The sequence below is a fragment of the Onychomys torridus genome, chromosome 3 (genome assembly GCF_903995425.1).
Source record: "Onychomys torridus chromosome 3, mOncTor1.1, whole genome shotgun sequence".
Classification (NCBI taxonomy): Eukaryota; Metazoa; Chordata; class Mammalia; order Rodentia; family Cricetidae; genus Onychomys; species Onychomys torridus.
In genome coordinates, this window is record NC_050445.1 from 134772230 (window position 1) to 134793941 (window position 21712).

The 21712-nt window shown below is 42.0% G+C and overlaps 1 protein-coding gene across 10 annotated transcripts in view; it reads right to left on the reverse strand.

Annotated features, from left to right (window-relative positions):
- Window positions 1-21161, reverse strand: part of Erc1 (ELKS/RAB6-interacting/CAST family member 1) — a 340148-nt gene extending 318987 nt beyond the window's left edge. For all 10 annotated transcript variants that reach the window (XM_036180809.1, XM_036180807.1, XM_036180806.1 and 7 more), the window contains exon 1: window positions 20899-21161. The gene's annotated coding sequence lies outside the window, so the exon portion shown is untranslated. The remainder of the gene's footprint in view (window positions 1-20898) is intronic.
- Window positions 21162-21712: the final 551 nt, after the last annotated feature.

The following is a 21712-nucleotide window of genomic DNA, read 5'->3' on the forward strand; positions in this document are numbered from 1 at the left end:
GGATTTAGCTCAGTGGTAGAGCACTTGCCTAGCAAGCGCAAGGCCCTGGGTTCGGTCCTCAGCTCCGGAAGAAAAAAAAAAAAAGTTGTTATTTCCAAACTCTAAATATGTTTATCTTTACCTGACAGGTAAAGACATTTACAATATACTATAAGATAGAAAGGCAAGTTGTAAAAAAGTGCATATAATAAACTCATTAGTATAGAAAGTGATAAACATATGAACATGTATATGCTCATATACACATAGGAATGATTCCAAACCCTTGAAGTCACAAGTGGTCAAGGCTAGCTAAGATACAGCCTTGTGCAAAATTGTAACTTACTTAAAACATGAGAATTTTCTGTGATTTTCCACATGTACATAATGTTTACATATGTATGGATGCATGATGTGTGCACATACTTATGGAGGCCATAAGTTGATATAAGTTATCTTCTTTGATTACTCTCTTCCTCATACTGAGGCAGGATCTCTCACTTGAACCCAGAGCTCACTGATTTGGTTAGTCAAGCTAAGCAGTCTATTTCAGGGATCATCTGCCTCTGTCTCCAGAGTTCTGGGATTATAGGCAGGTGGGCAATTACCTGGATGCTGAGAATCCAAACTCTGGTCCTCATATTTGCATATCAAGCACTCTTACCTGCTAAGCCATTTTGCTAGTTCTTTCTGAAATTTTTGTGATTTGATTGTGTAGTTCTCAAGTGTGAACTTTAGAGATGACATTGCATAGCAATATCAAAAGTATAACAAAAACCTGAGCAGTGAAGGCACCTCATCAAGTAAAAGTACTTTCCACCATGCCCAACAATCCCAGAGATATGATGGAATGAGAGAAATGACCCCAAACTGTCTCTAATGGCTACACATAAAATGTGTTATTAGGGAAAAAAAAAAAAAACAAAAAAACAAAAAAAAAGCATCTGGAGGCTGAGGCAGGAGAACTGAGAGTTCAAGGCCAGTATAGGGTAAAAAATGAGAAGGAGCCTGTATTATTTTCATGTTTTCTAAAAGTCTCACTTTAAAACTAAAACATTAAATAAGGACCATTCAGCACTAATTTTCATGGTAATCAATGATCAATGACAGAGTCTTAATACTGATTTCTAGTATTTCTATGAACAGCAGACTTAAAAAAGAGAAAAGAAAAGAAAGTAAACATTAAAGAAAGCATACATCTTTGTTCCATCTTCTGCACGTAACTCAGTAAAACTAGGTTTGTTCAAGCCATGTGCCTGATTATAGAAGCTTACCCGCCTCTTCAGTGTCTCCTGGAGACTGGGAACTCCAGCACACTGGCTAAAGCAGCACCACCACAAGGGCAGAGCAACCTGAAAGAGGGTCTCTGGTGGGAAGAGCCAATCAGGAATTAAAGGTGCAATCACAGTACTTACCACCGTTATCATTTCTCCCTTTTATAGAAGGGTTAGTAACTCAGTTACGAATCAGATGGATTACAGGTTCAATAATTCTTATCAGTTAATCAAGTTAATTGTAAGTTCTATCAAGGTTCTTCCGGTGACAGAACCTTGTCAAACAGATACTTAGGAGTAAACAGTGGTGTAATCAGAGCCCTAGACTTCTATCAACAATCTGCCACTCAACTCAAGGGAGGCAAGCTCTAGGTTGTGGAGCTTCCCTTACCTCTAGGCCTCACTCATACCATGACCTTTTAGAATGCTAAAATATTTAATTGTAACTTTAATTATCTCGCATTTTATACCAAATCTCATCCTAAGTGAAATAAATCATGAGCATGGTGAAGTGTGATAAGGGCATGTCATCCTAGCTACTTGGAGACCAAGCCAGAAGGAACACTTGAACCCAAGTTAGACAAGAACAACTTGGACAACTTAATAGTAAAACCTTGTTTATTAAAAATAATGAAATTTAAAACCAGAAGTACCTGTTCAAACTTCTTATCCATAAATCCAAATTCCAAAATCTCACAAAATACAAAACATTTGAAACTAATCTGGTGGCCTAACCAGGCCTGTACCAGAATAGAAATAGTACTATGTTGGATGAACTACAGAATCGCAGTCCCTGAGACCTGCTTTACAATTCCATAGGGCCTGGAATGGCTCAGCAGCTACATACTGCTCCCTCAGAAGACCACAGTATAGCTCCCAGCACTCACCCCTGCAGCTCAAAACCACCTGTAACTCCAGCTCCAGGGAAATCCAACCCCTTACTCTGGCCTACCTGGGCACCTGCATTCACATGCACACAGACACAGATACTTCATTTAAAAATAAATAATTAAAATAATATATTATATGTACATCATTTTCTAAATCTGAAAACCTGTGAGTTTTTGTGGATACAGATCTGTGTTACTGGCTAAAATTAAATACCTACATCATTAGTGGCAAATAAAGACATACAATCAGAGAGGTAGTTATACAAAGGTATTTTAATACAACACTTTCAAGATAAGTAGGAGGCACATATTAATTATATAATTCTCCATCCTTTTGCATACATGAAACATTTAGTATTTTTTTAAACATTAAGTGAAAATTTCCAGATAACCAATCAGTATTTTCTTCCCTAAAACAATGTAAGTATTTAGGAAGCAATAAATTTTAAAATGAGTATGTTAAGGGTATTAAAAACAGCAATACCAGGAGACAGCACAGACCTGTAGTCCCAGCCACTCAGAAGACTTGAAGAAGAAAATCACTTAAACCTTGAGTTTCAAAGTCAATGCAGCAAGATTTTTGTACCCCAAACTCAGAACCACTAGTTATGGTAACACACACCTGTAATCCCAACATTGGAAAGGCTGGGGTAGGGATTTAAAATTGCAGATCAGCCTGGGCTATATTCCATAATCATGAAAGACAAATCCTCACCCATTGTGGTGGTGCCCACACACAAACAAAAGTAAATAATAAACAAGCAAAGAAATGTAACTTTTTTTAAGAGGTGGAGAGACATTAAGAGAAATACCTGGGGAGGAGGAGTAAACCTTTTAAAGCAAAAATACTTAAGAAATCCTTTAATAGAAATGATTTTTTCCCCCAAGACAGGGTTTCTCTATGTAACAGCCCTGGCTCTGTAAAACAGGCTGGTCCACCTGCCTCTGCCTCCCAAGGGCTGGGATTAAAGTTGCGCCCCACCATTGCCGGCTAGAAATGAACTTTAATTTCCATCTAATTAACCACACAAGTTAAAATTAAGTACGTCTGATCTCAACAGATATGAAAAGCATCTGTTTTCAGCATTTATTAATGATGGAAATTCAGGATAAAAAGAACTTTTCTTAATCTAATAAAAGGTATGTGCTATAAAAGAGCCATAACAAATATCTACAGAGAAATAGTTCCCAAGGTGTTTTGAAAGCTATGGTTTGTATGTAAGAATCCCAAGGCAGCAGACGATAGGAGGCCTATAAAGAGCTGCTACCAGAGCAGAGCATAAAGGCAGACCTGCCATCCCAGGACACAGGAGGATGAGTCAGGGGCATCACCAAAACAAGGCCAGCCTGCACTCAATAGGAAAACCTTGTTAGGAAAAAAAAATTTAAAAAACCCAGACACAGCCAGTTATCCCTACAGCTTTCCTGGGGCCCTCTGGAGGCTATCATCAGACAGCTGTCACAGCCTCCTGCAGTGATACATAAAACCACCAAGCAGAGAGGACACAAAGGTGCATGCTATAATCCCAGCACTAAAGAGGTGGAGACAGAAGAATCAGGGATTAAAAGCCAGACTGTGCTATATATAAGGTCCTGTCTCCAGGAAAAAGGGAAAAAAAAAAATCTCCTTGAGCAGCAACTAGACTAGATCCTTACCAACAGAATGTCCCCAAGCCGACAATTAGACATTTTCGTTTGTCATCCTTTGGTGAGTGGCACAAAGACCAGAGGACAAGCACTTTGGCTGCCATGCATGATAAACTGCCTAAACCTAAAAGGGCTCATCTTACCAGGTCTAGGTTTGACCATGCTTCTTACGTGTGTACTGTGCAGGCCATTAACAGAGATAAAGACAGACAGTTCTCTCTGAGATGGGAAATGGCAAGAGCATCTCTCACCACCTTCCTATGCAACCAAACACTAGAAATTCTAGCCGGAGGAGGGAATAAAGGGTCCTAGAATTACAAAGACAAAACAGTTTTTACACGTTACACAATGTGAAAATCAAGGAGAGTTTACAGGTAAATTATTAGGCTAAGGCTGGTAAAACCTAGAAAAATGCAGCCAATACTGAAAATTCAATTTTGTCTTCACATAGCAACAGTAAACAGAAAATAAATTTTATTTCAAAATTCCCTTTACAACCAGACTGACACTTGTACTCACGGCACTAGAGAGGCTAAGGCATGATGACTGCAGGCACGAAATTAAGACCATCACAAAATGAAATCAGCTTGGACTACAAAGTGTGACTCCATCCTCTAAGAATTAAATAATTAAGTCAGGCATGGTGCCACACTCCTTTAATTTTAGCACTCAGGAGGAGACAGGGGTAGATCTCTATGAGTTCCAAGCTAATCAGGACTACACAGAGACCAACCAGGGGTGGGGGGTGGACAGAGACGGTGTTTATTACTTATTAATGAATAAATAAAATTATTTAAATAAAAGCCAGGCACAGGGGTATATGCCTGTAGTCCCAGATAGTTGGAGACAGAAGGCTGAGGGAGTAGGATAACTTAGGCCTGGAAGTTAAGGCCAGCCTAAAAATCATTGTGAGACCATGTCTCTTTAAAAAATAATAATACAAAAAATATATTTATAATAGCATAAGTATAAAAAAAGATGTGTAAGAATACTGCAAAAGAAAAGAACTACAAACCATTACTGATCCTGATGTAGTGGTTTATGCTTATAATCCTAGTATTCTGGGCAGCTGAGGTAAGAAGACTGCCATAAATTTGGGTCAGCCTAGGCTACATAGCAAGACAATGTCTCAAAAAGCAAACAATCAACACAAACAAGTAAAGCACTTTGGGGATGGTTCTTCACTTGCCAGCAAGCCTGATAACCTGAGTTCATCCCTGGAACTCACAAGGCAAAGGAGATAACTAGTACCACAGGTTGTCTTCTTACCTCCACAAGCTCGCATGACCGTCCGTCTGTCCGGCTGTCTGCCTGTCTGTCTGTCTGCCTCTGTCTCTCTCTCTCCCTCTGTGTGTCTCTCTCTCTCTCTCTCTCTCTCTCTCTCTCTCTCTCTCTCTCTCTCATACTCACAAACAAATAAATGTAATTTTAAATTACCTAAGATATGAAAAACAACAATGGAATCACATTAACAATTCAAGACTCCCAACTTGTGAGTCCAACTAAATTGTAATTTAGGACCTCACCTTCCTTTTATCATTTGAAGGGTCCATGTGTGCATGTGTGTATGAGTGCAGGCACAATCATTCTTTGACCACATTTCACAAGTCAGAGAAAAACCTCAGGTGTCTGCTCACCTCCCACCTTTTCTAAGACTGACGCAGTAGTGCCAGTATCAACATCCCCCTTTTAAGATTTATTTGTTTACATATTTTATGTACATGAGTGCTCCCGTCTTCATGTACACCAGAAGAGGGAAGACACAGGTTCATGTAGCCCAAGCTAGCCTTGAACTCACTACACAGCTGAGAATAACCTGGAACTTTAATCTTCCAGCCTCTTCCCTGAGTTCTGGCATTTCAGCCTTACACCATCCATCATGTCCAATTACTAAGGTGCTGAGCATCTAAAACAGGGCCTCAGGCATGCTAGGCAAGCACTCTACTACTGAGCTATATCCAAGGCCCTGTATGTTTATTTCACTATGCTACTGATTGAGCCCAGAGCATCAAGCATACTAGGCAAACACTAAGCTGTATCCCCAGGGCCCTCAATACAGCTCTGTTTTGTTTTGTTTGAGACAGGGTTTCTCTGTGTAGTCCTGGCTGTCCTGGAACTCACTCTATAGAGCAGGCTGGCCTTGAACTCACAGAGATCCACCCACCTCTGCCTCTTGAGTGCTGGGATTAAAGGCATGAGCCCCCACCTCAATACAGTTCTTAATCTGACAAGATGATCCCAACTTTGAAATGAAAATCCAACAGGCCCATAGCCAAAAAAAGAAATTTAATAGTTTTATTAAGTCAAAATTCAAATACCATTTTGTAGTATATGTTGATGAGTTTTAGTAACTTTGTACAGTTATACAACCATCACAATGTTTAAAATACTTCAACTAACACAAAAAAGCTTCTTATGCCAGGCATGGTAGTACTCACCCACAAACGCAGCACTCAGAACACTCAGGTAAGAGGATATGTAGTTTGAGGCCAGTCTGGGCTCCAAAGCAAGGAGGAAGCTCCTATATTCAATTTCAGTTAATCCTCAGTCTCAGCCCTTGATTTGACAACTGATTTGACTGACTTTCCTGTAAACTTCTCATAAATAAAATTATAATCCAGTTATTCCTTCATTTAGCATAACATTTGGAGACTATAATGTTAAACTTATTAATAGTTTGTTCGTTTTTATTGTTTATCACCTCACCTGCTCCCAAATTTTGCTGTTGTAATTAATGTTGCTGTGACTACCCACTCCCAAATCTGTGGACATGTTTTCGTTTCCTCTTTTGTAAACACCTAATTACAAAAGCAAAGGGCATATAGTAAATATGTTTGACTTGTTTTCATAATATCTGCAATGTTTAATAATGCTGCCAGCAATGTACAGGAATTCCAGCTCCCCCACATCTTCACCTGCACTACCCCATTCTTTTGATTTTAGCTATTCTCTGAGGATGTGGGTGGTTATTCACTGTGGTGTCTCCTACTAATGACTAATGGTGGTGAATACCTCTTCCAGGTGCTTATTACCATGGCAGTGAAGGCTCTATTCAAATCTTTTGTTCATATGCTCTTGTCTTGTTTGTCCTATTAGAAAGAGTTCCTTATATGTTCTAAATTCAAGGGAGAGACAGCTCAGCAATTGGAACGCTCACTGCTCTCTATACAAGGGCCAGAGTAGAGACCACCACATCAAGAGGCTCACAAACACCTGCAACTCCAGCGCCAAAAGATCAATGCTCCTCCTGGTCTCCCCAGTACTCACACATACACACATATAAATAAAATAAAATCTTTAAAAATAAGAATAATGTTCTAAATAAAAGACACAAGTCCTCTACCAACTATATGATTTGTAAGTATTTTCCTTCCATCTGTCATTTGTTTTTTTATTTTGTTAGTGATAGCTTTTAATGAGTAAAAATTTTTAACTTTGTTTTTTGTTTGAGGGGAACAGGGTCTTTCTATATAGCTCTGACTTATCCTGGAACTCACTATGTAGACAAGACTGGCCTCAAACTCAGAGATCTGCCTGTCTCTGTCTCCCTCCCCCATCCCCCAGTGCTGGGATTAAAGGCATGTTACCAATCGTGACCAAAAACTTTTAATTTTGACAAACATCAAATTGTGTTATTTTCTTATATGAGTTATGCTCTTAATCTAATACCTAGGAACTCCTTGCTGGGCATGGACACACCTGTAGTTTCACTAGCTCTGGAGGCTGAAAGGGAAGATCACTTGGGCCTAGTAGTTTAGCATCCGCCTAGAAAACATACTAAGGATCCAAGAATCCCTCTCAAGGAAAAAACAAACTCCTGGAAGGAAACAAAGGAAGCAGCAGAGGCAGCAGAATGACAGAACAAAATGGAATGACACACATCTCTGAGTACAGTGACACTCAATACTTTAAATGCTAACCTAAAATACTAACTTGAAAAATTCTTTCCTCAGGGCAGGAGAAATGGCTCAGTGGTTAAGAGCACTGGCTCTGGGCAGTGGTGGCGCACGCCTTTAATCCCAGCACTTGGGAGGCAGAGGCAGGCGGATCTCTGTGAGTTCGAAGCCAGCCTGGACTACAGAGCGAGATCCAGGAAAGGCACAAAGCTACACAGAGAAACCCGGTCTTGAAAAAAAAAAAAAGCACTGACTGCTCTTCCAGAGGGCCCGGGGTTCAATTCCCAGCACCCACATGGCAGCTCATAATTGTCTGTAACTCCAGTTCTAGGGTACCAGACACCCATGGCAAAACACCAATGCACACAAAATAAAGTTTAAAAAAAGAAATTCTTTCCTCACCCAGTAATTCAGAATTTCTCCTATGAGGTAATATCTGAGATTCTTTTCTTTGTCTTGTATATGCTGATATCCAACTGTTCTAGTACTTTCCCCATTGAACACCTTAGCACTTTTGTCAAAAATTAATCAGCTGGGCCTGGTGGCACACACCTTTGATCCCAGTGGCTCAGGAGGCAGAGGCAGAGGCAGGCCACCTACATAGAGAGTTTCAGGACAGGTAGAGCTACATAGAGACCCTATCTCAAAAACAAAAACAAATTAACCAAAATGTAACCAGCATACAAGAGACATCTGTGCCCCCATGTTTTTTGCTGTAGTATTTATAATAGCAAAGATATAGAATGTTCATCATATAGATGTTTATCAACATATGAAAAGAAATATATGTATTAATCATCATTAGTCATCATAGAGAATAAAATTATGCCATTTGCAGGAAAATGGATAGAACTACGTCCTAGTTTACTTCTTTGTTGCTGTGATAAACACTGACCAAAAGCAACTTGGGAACGGAAGGGTTGATTTGGCTTACACATCACAGTCCATCTCTGAGAAAAACCAGAGTAGGAACTAAGTAGAATCCTGGAGGCAAGAACTGAAACGGATGGGGTTGGGTTTGATTCTCAGCTCAAAAAAAAGGAACTGAAGCGGAGAGCATGGAGGAGTGCTGCTCACTGGCTTACTCTAATGGCTTGCTCAGCCTGCTTTCTCAGAGCACCCAGGACCACCTGCCCAGGGATGGCTCCACCCATAGTGGGCTGTGCTCTCCCACATCAATCATTAATCAACAAAATGCTCCAGAGGCCAATCTGATGGAGGCATTTTCTCAACTGAGGTTCCCTCTTCTCAGATGACCCTTAGCTTGCCACAAGTTGACAAAAAGTAACCAGCACAAACTGGATGACACTTTGTTATATTAAAAAAAAAAAAAAAAAAAAAAACAGATAAAAACAAGTGTGATGTTTTTCTTTCCTATGTAGAAACTGGAAGGGGAAAGGGATGACACAAGAGTAAATAAAAGGGAGTTAACAGAGCTTGAGATAGAGGCTGTGCAGGGAAACTGAAAGGAGAGACAGCAGAAGAAAGATAGGATCAATGCATCATATGGAAATGCCACAATAAAGCTCATTGATTTGTTTAATTAATACAGGTTAACAAAAAAGATGGCCTACTCAAGAAAAATAACCATAAATGTGTGGGTGTACTTCTGGACTTCTATTCTGTCCATTTCACCTGAATATGTAAGTACGTATGTATAGGTGTGTATCCGTCTACAATTCCACACTGTCCTGATTATCAACCATGACAGTCACTGATGGCTACTGAATGTAAAGTAAACAATCTTAAAAAGCAAGGTGAAGCACTTCTTATTCAGATGTTAAAACTGACCATAAACCTATAATCACTAAAAGAGGCTGTCAATGGGCAAAAAAGAAAAAGAAAGAAAAGTCCTACTTTGTGATGAAGCAGTAGAAAGGAAGAGATCATCAATAAATGATGTTAAGAAAATCAGGCAGTCATACTGAGGAGATAACTTCAACACCTAACTAAAGCTATACAAAAATCCATTTTACACAGATCACAGGAAGGTGTAACAATAACACTCAGAAAACAATATAGAGAATGTGAGGACCACAGAGTGGGAAAGATTCCTAAACAAACATGAAAGTGGTTAACAAGAGCAGCAAATATTGACTGGACTATGGCAATTTGTTTTTCAATAAATGCCCAATGGAAGCCAAACTGGAAAGTTACCGAGTGAAAGGAAATATTACAACACAAATAACCAGAGCCCATGAACAAAATATATCAAGAACTCCTATAAATTAATTAGAAAAACACTCAAATAGAAAATTGAGCCAGACATTTGAATAAGCATTTCACTAAACAAAATGATCCAGTGACCAAGAGACACAAAGATATTCTCAACCTCTCTGGACATGGAGATCACAACTATAATGCTAGCACCATGGAGGCTGACATATCAGGATAACAAATTCTAGGCTGGGCTGAGCTATATATGAAGACCCTGTCTCAAAATGAACAAACAAACCAGGCTTATAATCTCAGCACTTAAAAGGTACAAAATAAGGAGTTTAAGGTCATCCTAAACTACACAGTAAGTTGAAGCCAGCTGGGCTACAAACATCCCTATAGTTTAAAAAAATTTTAAAAAAAACATAATATCCGAGCAGTGGCCCATGCCTTTAGACCCAGCACTCAGGAGGCAGAGGCAGGTGGATCTCTTTGAGTCAAGGCCAGCCTGGTCTACAGAGAGAGTTCCAGGACAGGCTCCAAAAGCTACACAGGGAAATCCTGTCTTGAAAAACAGACAGACAGACAGACAGACAGGTATAGTATAGTATAGTATATTTATACAACAGAGTACTAGTGAGTAATGAAAATGAACAAACCGCAGCAACTCATACTGCTATGTCAAGATTCCAATATGAGAGGATAAATATGACTCCATACAGATGAAGTTGAAAAACAAAAACCTAAACCTAGAAAAGTTTATACATTGGACCCCTTAACATGCAGTTTCATTGCCTATGGTTTCAGATACAAAATGGTCGACCACAATATGATAATATTGAGACTGCAGAAATAACTAATAAGTTTTAAATTGTATATTATTTGAACAGCTTCAAAAATCTCATGCCATCTACTTCATCCTTCTCAGGAATCTACGGAATCTATACTGTGTATGCCACCCACCCATTAATCTCTTAATGGCTTTCTGGATTATCAGATCTATTTTCAAGGTGCTGAGTCCAAGTAACCTTTCTAGAGCATCCTAACACTATGTCTCAATACCTGTGTCATTCATTTTATATATCTCATCTCATAGTCATTGTATCATTTCACATTATCACAGGAAGGATTGTATACAAAGCCAGGATGGTGGTGCAGGCCTGAAATCTCAATACTCAGGAGGCTGAGGCATGAGGGTGACAGGAAGGAAGGAAGGAAGAAAAAAGAAAAGAAAAAAAGAAAAGCAAGCAAACAGGGTGGGGATGGGAGGTAGCTAGGTGTGGTGGTGGTGCATGCCTTTAATCCCAGGACTCAGGAGACAGAATCAGGTGGATCTTGAGTCCGAGGTCAGCCTGGTCTACAGACTGAGTTCCAGGAGAGCCAGGGCTGGTGCACAGAGAAATTCTGCGCCGCCCCCCCCAAAAAAAAACAAACCCTCATAGCTTTAACAGCTATGAACACAGGCTAAGGGACCTTACTCAGCACTCACTGAACACTTGAAGCCCAGGAGGGAATGCAGTAAATACCTTTTAAATACTCACACCATCACTGAACACTACTCCTTAGAAAATCAATGAGGAATAGTAAACTGGGAGGTGGAAAAGAGGGAGAAACCACACATATTTATGGATTGATGTCCTAACTAAGAAACACTAGAGGAGAGCAGAAATCATTCATTCAGATCAGAATGCACTGAGGTTAAGAAGACTCCAACTGGAAACACTGAGCAACAAGTTAGATAATGCTGATCCTCACACTCATTGAAGATAAAAATACATCCTCTCAGCATAAAATGAAACACAGAGGGATGAATGGCCTGGAAAAACACTGAATGAGTGGGTAGAAAAGGATTCCAGGGGGCTGGAGAGATGGCTCAGAGGTTAAGAGCACCGGCTGCTCTTCCAGAGGTCCTGAGTTCAATTCCCAGCAACCACATGGTGGCTCACACCCATATGTAATGAGATCTGGTGCCCTCTTCTGGCCTATAGTCATACATGCTGTATACATAATAAATAAATAAATCTAAAAAAAAAAAAAGAAAGAAAGAAAAGGATTCCAAAGGTGACTGAAAGCAGAGCTAAGAGACTGAGCGATAAACACAGGAGAGCACCCCCAGAAAACCCTCAAGGCAGAGAGTTTCACAAAAGGAGGAAGCCAGGTATCATGGAACCTGCCTGTAATCCCAGCACTGAGAACGCTGAGGCAGGATGACTACTAGGAATTTGAGGCCAGCCTGGGCTATGTAGTGAGTTCAAAATCATCCTGGAAGATACAGCAAAACTTTGTCTTGAAATTAAAAGGGGGAGGGGGGCACTGTGAGGTCTGCTGTGGTAGGCAGTTTCCAACATGGATAATTTCTGCCTTCATAGCATTATAAAGTCCCATCTTGAGTGTGTTGGATCTAGACACAAGCATTTAATATACAAAATACAGCAAAAGGGACAGCACATCATTTGTAAAATCAGGTTACAAAACACTGTGACTAATATCTCCTCTTCCTCTCAGAGCTTGAGATGCAAGGTGCCATTGTTAAGTGCACCTGTAATAGTACACAGAGACACAAATGGCAAGGGACTGGTTTATTTATCCAGCAAACAGCCAACAAAAACCTGCGGCCTACCACCAACCATGAGTGCGATCCTGGAAGCAGAACCCCCTCCAGTGAAGCCCAGCTCATAGCAGCCTCAATCCACACCTCTACAGCCTCACTGCTGACCCTGAATCAGAGGCACCAGACACAACCAGACTTCTGACACAGAAACTACCAAAGAAGAAATGCTTCCTATTTTAAATTTGGAGATTATTTATTATGTAGCAATAGACCACAGGTACAGCTGCTAAAGGAGTAAATACAAGGACAGGAAAAAAGTCACTGGCTATGTTCATGTGCTATTTCCAGTTTCAATGAAATCATGAAGACACACAAGAAAAATCACAGGTGAAAAAATGGAACAGTACAGTAAATGTGCACAACTCTTCCCAAGCTGTCTCACTGGAAAGCTGGGATACTGGTTCTAGCCTGGAATTCCTACATTTGCAAGGTGTAGGGAAGAGAAAGGATCAGGTCAGAGAGAGTTTGAGGCCAGACGGATTGGGTTACATGAAACTCTGCCTCAAAAATTATTTAATTAATTAATTAAAAATAAAACAAAGTTTGGCTGCAAAGCTGAGAGCAACTTAGAACAATAAAATATGGAGTGGTAGAGTTTCTCAAGAAGAGGCTTGTTAAGTTAAGAAATGGTAAGCCACCCCGCCCCCACGGGGCAAAGGATGGAGGCGGGAGCTTCTCCAGAGCCAGCAGATAGATCCCTTCCTGGGAGCTCCCCAGGCCCTACAGAGACCAAGATGCGGTGGTGGCCAGGGTTCGAGGCACAGCCCCTCCCTGCAGCCCGCCTGGACCTTGGCATCTTTGTAAATCCTTAAATAAACAACAAAAAAATCTCCCCCCCAAAAAAAAGAAATGGTAAGCCAACTGAGAAAATATACTTTCTGTAGAAGTCTGCTAAAGTTCTAAATTTCTTCAAAATGTTCTCACTACCTCTCTGCCTGAACTGAAAACTGGCTTTCCAATCAGGACACTCTCATCACTTGGCCTTTTTCAGTTTCTCATACCACACCCGACACTGGGAAATGGCCTTCATTGGGCCATTACTCCTAAATCCTCATGAAAACTCTTCTTCTGATCCTCGCACTAGTCAGTGGACAGTCTTCCACCTCTCCCTCCCCACTGACTGCTAACAATCACAGGGATGTATGTATGGGCACCAAATTCACAGTGCTCACGATGCTCTACACCACCGCTCCTGCTCCCATCCTGCTCGCTTCAATACACACATGAATGAGTCCTTTAACATCAGTTCTTCAAACTCTCCATCCTCAGTAAGCAACTCTATTTTCTGTCTCAAGCCATTCAATCACTTGTGAATTCATTTACTTGTACTATTATCCATTCATTCATCAAATATAGTAACTACCTATTATTTGCTCAGCAGAGAACACATGACAGATAGTCACTGTCCTAATGAAATACAGGACTTTTTTTTCATATTTTCCACAAAGACAGCATGAGAAGATATAGCTGAAATCCAGTACATGACAATCACATTTCTTTTATTTACCAGTCAAGTAACCATATCATTCTATGAAACTGTTATTGTCTGGTGTGATTCAGTGAATCTCTGTGGAACCCTAGCAATCACTATTTCCCTCAATAAGGGGTTCGAAAACTATCTGTTAGATAGTCTATTCTAACATAAAGCCAGAGTTCCTCATTATTAGGTCATCTATTCTAAAATAAAGCGAGAGCTCATCATTAGACCAGAAAATGAAATATTTTAATGCAGTTTTAGAATGACTAAATAGCATTTAATTGCACAGAATTTTACTGGTAAGAACAACAAAAACTAGACATGGTAATTTAGCATGCCTGAAATCCAAGCACTCTGGAGGTGGAAACAGAAGGACTGTCACTTGGTCCAGGACACAGTGAGACCTTGACTCAGAAAAAACAGAGGATGACTGGAGACTATTCAATGGTTAAGAAGAGCATTGCTACTCTTGCAGAGGACCCAGGTTCAATTCCAGCACCCACATGGCAGCACACAACCAGCTGTAACTCCAGTTCCAGGAGATCCAACGCCCTCTTCTGGATTCTTCAGGCACTAGGCACACACTTACATGTGGTGTACAGACATATAAGTAGGCAAAACGCTCATACACATACAATGAAATAATGTGTGGTTTTGGTTTTTGTTTCAAGGCAGGGTTTCTCTATGTAGTCCAGGCTGTCCTGGAATTCACTCTGTAGACCAGGCTGGCCTCAGACTCACAGAGATCCATCTGCCTCGGCCTCTGCCTAAAGAGTGCTAGGATTAAAGGCATGCACCACCACCACTCAGCTTTTATTCTAATTTTTAACAAACAAAAAGCGGGGAGGATTGTCTCTAGGAAAACTTAAGACGGGACAGAAGAAATCTATCCCTGAGTTCTTGATATGATACCTATACTACCTATTTCAGCAAATAATGCGTGTATATAAGAATAAAAACAATAAAATCACAGACATCTTCTTTGATTTATTTTTAACTTTCTAATCAATCAAGGCAAGTAAAAGATCTGAATGATGCTTATATCTGTCTCCTCTACCTCACACCATAATAGTGAGTCATCTGTGTTACTAGACAATACAGTCAAGCAGAGTTCTCTTACCCAACATTCTGACACATCTAACAACAAGTTGATCACTTCCTGTGCTCCTCTAGAACATCTCACTCCCTGGCTTTCCTTCTTATTCAGTGACCTTACTCTGCCAGTTCCTCTTCATTTCTCCAGGTATCTTGCAGTTTCTTTTAATGTAAGGACCATAAAGATATTTGTCAGCTTGCTATCACATCCCCAAAAGAGCACCAAGAACCATACTAACTTCATGACAGGATGAACAAATGATGAATCAATCCCCACAGCTCAGAGGTTTGGATCTCTTCTCTACCTAAATTCACTCCCTGATGATCTCAACACTCCACGATTTTGGAAATTGCTTACTTTGCCCAAACATCTCCCCCAAACTTTCAGAATTTCCCCAACTGCTTCAACTGCTATCTCCATCTCTATTATGGCAACTTAGTTGTTCTAGCTGTTCAAGCAAAAACCTCACTTGTTCTTTATGGTTCTATTTTGCTCACATCCCATATTCAATTGCTACCACTTATCTACCCTCATTATATACTGAAAATCCAACCACTTCTCACAATTTCATTTTCCTATTACCTTGGTCAGTACCATTCCCATCTGAAATGTAACAATTTCCTGCCTAGTATCGATATTTCTATCTCCCACCCTGTCCTAATTTCCCACAAAGTAGTAATAGCCATTCTTCTAAAACACAAGTCAGAGTACATGATTTCAGAGTATAGTGCTAAAAACTCCACACTGGCACCCTTACCTTACTAAAACTCAACAGCTTATAAACCATTGGAAATTCCCATCCATATACTTATCCTTCTCTTTCATTTCTGTTTGTGATTTGAAATGTCCCACAAGGAGTCCCATGTTTGAACACCTGGTCCTCAGTGGTGACACTGGGAAGGTTGTAGACCCTTTAGGAGGTGGAGCACTGTTAAGAGAAAGAGGGTCAAGGTGGAGGACCTCGAAGCTTTTTATATAAGCACAGACCCCCTTCCTGTCCACTCGCTGCTTCGTGAGCACAGACAGTGTGATGAAGCAGTCCTTTGCTCCTTCCTGCCACCACGGCTTCCCACCATGATCAACTGTAACCCTCCAGGACTACAGTTCAAATCCTTCCTCCCCAAGGCTGTTTCTGTCAACTTTTTTTTAGGGTTCACAGACTTTATTGTTACAAATGGCGTCATCCACAGACACAAAAAACATCCTTCCAAAAAGCTTGTCAGGATGTTTAAAACAGCAATAGGAAAAGGAACTAAGGCAATGCTTATTAACATCCAACATGTGCAATTTATTCATACTCTTTTTATCACATGTATCTCCTCAGTAAGCACAAATGTTCCATGAGATTTCAGATTTTTGTCTGCCTTGTTCACTATTAGAGTCCCAGCCCCTAAAATACTTGGCACATAATGCATGCTCAACGTGTATATTTTTTTTTTTTTTATAATTACATTATTTTGTGTTTGTGTGTGCACAGGTGCATGTGGAAACCAGACAACAACCTGTAGGAGTTAGTTCTCTCCTTCCACCATGTAAGTCCTGAGGACTCAAAGTGTTCAGCTTGGCTTACCTTTAGCTACTGAAACATCTCCCAGTCTTCAATGTGTACATTTTAACTGAATGCAAAAATAATGCTCAAGGAATATAGTTCAAAAGGTATTAACAAACAAGCTAATTGTGTGCCAACACTGTTTTAACTACATTAATTCATTTAGCCATTCTAAGAGGTTAAATACTATTCTAATTTTTCAGAAGAATTTAGGCAGTAAGTTAAAGTTAAGAAATCAAGGCTGGAGAGATGGCTCAATGGTTAAGAGTACTTATTCTCTTGCAGAGAACCCGGGTTCTGTTCCTAGCACCTGTATCAGGTAGTTCACAGCAGTCTACAACTTTAGTTCCAGGGAATCCAATACCCTCATGCCCTCTGTACACATGTCACATACATAAACTCACATATATATCAACTACACATAAATAAAATTTATCTTTTTCTCTTTACTGAAATTATGGTTAAGGCCAGATATGGTGGCATTTGCTTTAACCCCAGCACTCAGGAGGTGAAGGCAGGTGAACCTGAGTTCAAAGCCAGCCTAATCCACAGAGCAAGTTCCAGAAAAGCCAGAACCATGCAGAGAAACCCTGTCTTGAAAAAAAAAAAGAAAGAACTAAGCTTAAGCAATATGCCCTACATATACAAAGGCAAGGCTAGGATTAAACACCCTAATTCCAGGATTGACACTCCAAAACATAGAAAACCTCAAGCACCATACGGTTCAATTATATTCCACATAATCATGGCCCATCGCTCTCAAAATAACTGATGTACTACTACTTATTTGATTACGCATAGCACTTTGTTCTTTGCTCTTTATCAGTGGTTCTGATACTTATATATAAAAGGCATTTAACAGCTCTCATACTCCTTCCTACAAAGGGCAAAAACAACATAAAAACCAACTGTTTCTGTAAAAACCTTCACTTTTAAATTTCTAGTCTGAACCTGGATTACGAGACTGACATAATTCCCTATGACTTTAGTAATGAAGAAAAACAAACATCAATGGACTCAACACTAAATTGCACAGGGAATGACAAGCAGACAACCTTTAAAAAAAACTACACTGTGGCTCAATCATGTCTGGAATTCACTATGTAGCCCAGGCTAGCTTCAAACTCAAGGCAATCCTCCAGTCTCAGCCTCCTAAGCACTGGAATTACAAGTGTGAGCCACCACATTCAGCTAGCAAAAAATATTTAAGATTTATTTTGTTCTCAGTTATGTGTAAGGGAGTGTGAATGATGTGGATGTGAGTGCAGGTGGCCAGGGAGCCAGAAGAGGAAGTCAGATCCCTTAAAGCTAGAGCTACAGGTAATTTGAGTAGTCTGACATGGGTGCTAGGAACCAATCTCAGGTCCTCTAGAACAGCAGTAAGCTCTCTTAACTGCTGAGCCATCTCTCCAGCACCCAAGTAATATGCCCAGATTAATTAAATAAAATGCAGGATTTTTTTTCCAGACAAAAATTCTAAACTGGTTTCTAAATAGGTTATTTCTACCTCTGACACCTCACCAAATTACACAATTTCATTTCAACAAGAATCACAATTCATTACTATGTAAACATGAATACGTACACCCAAGTTTCACCTAGTATCCTTTGGATTTTGTTTTCTTTGGTGCTGGCGGTCAGACCTAGAGCTTTCCTGCAAGTTAGGCAGGTATACTACCAACTTAACACATATCCATCCCAGCAGCCAGGATTGAACTGGATCTTCAAAACTGAAAACTAGCATGGCATGGTGGTGAATGCCTATAATCCCAGGGCTCAGGAGGCACAGGCAGTCATATTTCTGTAAGTTAAAGGCCAGTCTAGTCTCCACAGTAAGACCCTGTCTCAATATCAAAGAGGGGGTAAAAAAGTGAGGGTAAAAGTGTGGAGTTTGTCCTAGCTAATCTAAAATCACAACTACTCACTGTACCAACCAACTATTCAGTGTCCACATATAGATCACTTAATCTCTAATTCTATGACTATAAATTCAACTGTACACTTTATCAATTAACTATGATAGCCTCTATTTCCTACCAGTCTCTACAAGCAGAAGTTCTTCTAGTAAATAAGAGTCTGCTCATGAAGTAAACATGAAAACAGGCAATGATCTCCAACTACTGAACCTAATCAATGTATTTCTCTCTTGGGTTACAGAAAAGCACTCCCTTGGCCATTTCCCCAAATAAATGAGGTAAGCATTAGGAAAGTTACTGTTTAAATTTCATTTTATGGCAGTTTCCTCTTCTTCCATGAGAGAACTATCGGAGTCATGCCTCTCATTATATCATGATATGTATCCATCAAAGGACCTGTTTTCTGAACAAGAAATAGCTTAAGTCATAAATGATAAGGGCTATGACTATTATAATGTAATAGGAAGCAAGAATCCAGAAAAGACTCAGGTTTATCGTGCTAAACTGTGAAATGCTGATGTGAAGAACACTGAATACCGCTCATCTCAGTAACATCTCCCAACAAGGTAAGACCCATTCTCCCACAAGGTACCAGGAGCACAGTTTAAAAGCACTTGATGCTGACAATAGTCCTTGGAAATGGAGGGACCTACGTAACAAAAAAAAAAAAAAAAAAAAAAAAAAAAAAAACCCTACTTGATTTTGAAAGTGTTTAATAAAGACTACAATAAAGCCAGGTGTGGTGGTGTATGTCTTTAATCTCAGCACTTGAGTTTGAGGCCAGCCTGATCTACAGAGTGAGTCCCTGGAACAGCCTAGCTATGCTAAGAAATCTGTCGGGGGGGGGGGGGGGGGGGGGGGCGGCTGCAATAAGTACAAAAGAAAATGAAAAATAAGAGCGGCCAGGCGGTGGTGGTGCAGGCCTTTAATCCCAGCACTTGGGAGGCAGAGGCAGGTGCATCTCTGTGAGTTCAAGGCCAGCCTGGTCTCCAAAGCAAGTTCCAGGAAAGGCGCAAAGCTACACAGATAAACCCTGTCTCAAAAAAACAAAAAAAAAAGAAAGAAAGAAAGAAAAAGAAGAGCAATCTACAAGAATCCAGGCATGGTAGGTCATGTCTGCAGTCTCAGCTCTTGGAAGGCTAAGACAGAAGAATCCACAGTAAGTTGGAGGCTAGCCTGGGATAGAGTGAACCCTTGCCTTAGAAAAAAATCCAGAAACAGGGAGAGCCAGATAACTCGGCTCGTGAAAGTGCTCATGGCACAACCGGGTCAACCTAAGTTTGATCCCAGCAATCCACAGTGGGAGAACCAAATCCCAAAGGCTGTCCTTTGACCTCAAAGCAGGAGCCCGCACGCACACATACGCACACACTTTTCTTAAGTCCATTTTTTTTAAAATCCAAAATTAATCGTCTCCAGTGAACACAGTGAAAACAAAATGGATCAAGGTCTATCGAAAAACAAGGTGTAAAAGACAGCTGCACTTTAAAACATGTATAATTTTCACGCAATTAGCTCCAACAGAACGGTTCAGTTTGTTTTATCCACTCAAAGCCATCAACCACAACCACCTGCAACTATTACTCTGAAATGTGCCTGGCAAAGAAACTACCCAAGTCCTGGGCCTTTTCTTAAGAAGTCAGCTTAAAAATTAAAAGTGGTACAACGACATCAAGCACAAGGGGAGGTGTGCTTGTGAAGCCCGCAGGAAAAATTTAAAAAACCAAGACAGCACTTTTAAGAGTCTAAGAGTAATGAAACATACTCCCTCATGGTTGCTACAGAATGAAGTTGTCTAAACACCAACATCTTCCTTCTCGTGTGTAAAACCTGATTCACTCACGCTCACAATTTACCTACCCCAAGTCAACGCAAAGGGACTCTTCCCTCCGTGAATTCCACTCATCATCCGGCCAAAAAAAAAAAAAAAAAAAAAATCAACCCCCTAAAGTGGCAATGTGAGATCTGCTTCAGCAGCCCCTCCAGCTACCTCGAGGGCAGCATCCACGCTTCATTTTCCCTTTTGAAATACCACCTTTCTTCTTCTATCTCACCAGGTCCAAAATAATAAAAAGATCATCTTCAACATTTTACATCAGCTCTACCTTGGCCGCACCCCAAACTCCAAGGCTCCCCCCGCCAATCTCCCCGTCGCCCCACATCATGCCCCCCACCTCCAGTCTCGGGGCGCCCGAAGCCCCCACCTCCTACAGCGGAGGTCCCCCGCCTCCAGCGCCTTCGCTCCCGCCCAATCCCGGAGCTCCGCAGGGCGCGGCCGCCGGTGGGCTCGGGTGCGCTGGGGCGGGGTCCACCCTCCCGACCTCCCCATCCTTCCCACCCGCGCCACCACCACCCCCGCCGCAGCCCCCGGCCCGATCCGGAGGGGGAGGGGTCCCGAAACCTCACCTACGGCTCCGCCCCTCCCCAGGGGCGCTCTGCCCTGCCCAGCCAGGGCCGGGAACGCCGAGCCGGGTAGGAAACGGCAAATGCCTCGGCGCCTGCGACCGCCGGACAGCTCGAGGTTCCGCCTGACGCGCGGACGGCTGCCGACGCGGCCGCCTGGCTCTCCTCAGCGCCGCCGCTGCCGCTGCCGTAGCTGCTGCTGCCTCCCGGACACCCTGCCGCCGCCACTATCACAGCCGCCGCCGCCGCCACAGCCACAGCCACAGCTACAGCACGACCGGCGCCCGCGACGTCACCACACCCCGCCCTCCGCGCACACCTAGCCCCGCCCCCGGGCGCCCGCGCGGCGCCCGCGCCCCGCCTCCGGCTCTCGCGGGCCGCTGGGCTTTCCCTCGTCCCTCTGGGAAGCGCCTGGCGACGCGGCTCGGGGAGGTGGGGGGGGGGGACGGACGACGGCGCAGCAGGACGGCGAAGCGCGGCTCTCCGAGGCCACGAAGGTAACTGGGCGCCGAGGCCGAGTCGTGCCACACGACGCAGAGCCGCCCCTCACATACACACTCCCACGGCCGAGCGTCCACGGGAGAGCCAGGGCCCGCGAGCGCGAGCCGGGAAGGTGCAGGCGAGGAGGGGCGGCGTTTGTCTCCTCCTGCTTGCCGTAGGACGTGGGCTGCTGGAAGCCCCAGGAGCCGAGTGGCCTTTCCCAAACCTGGCGTCGCCCCGCCCCCTCCTTGGCAGGCCCGTTACCCGAACCCTGGGATCGCCGCCACCTTAGGAAATAACTCTGGGCACGTCACTTAAGAGTCACGGCTGCCTGGGC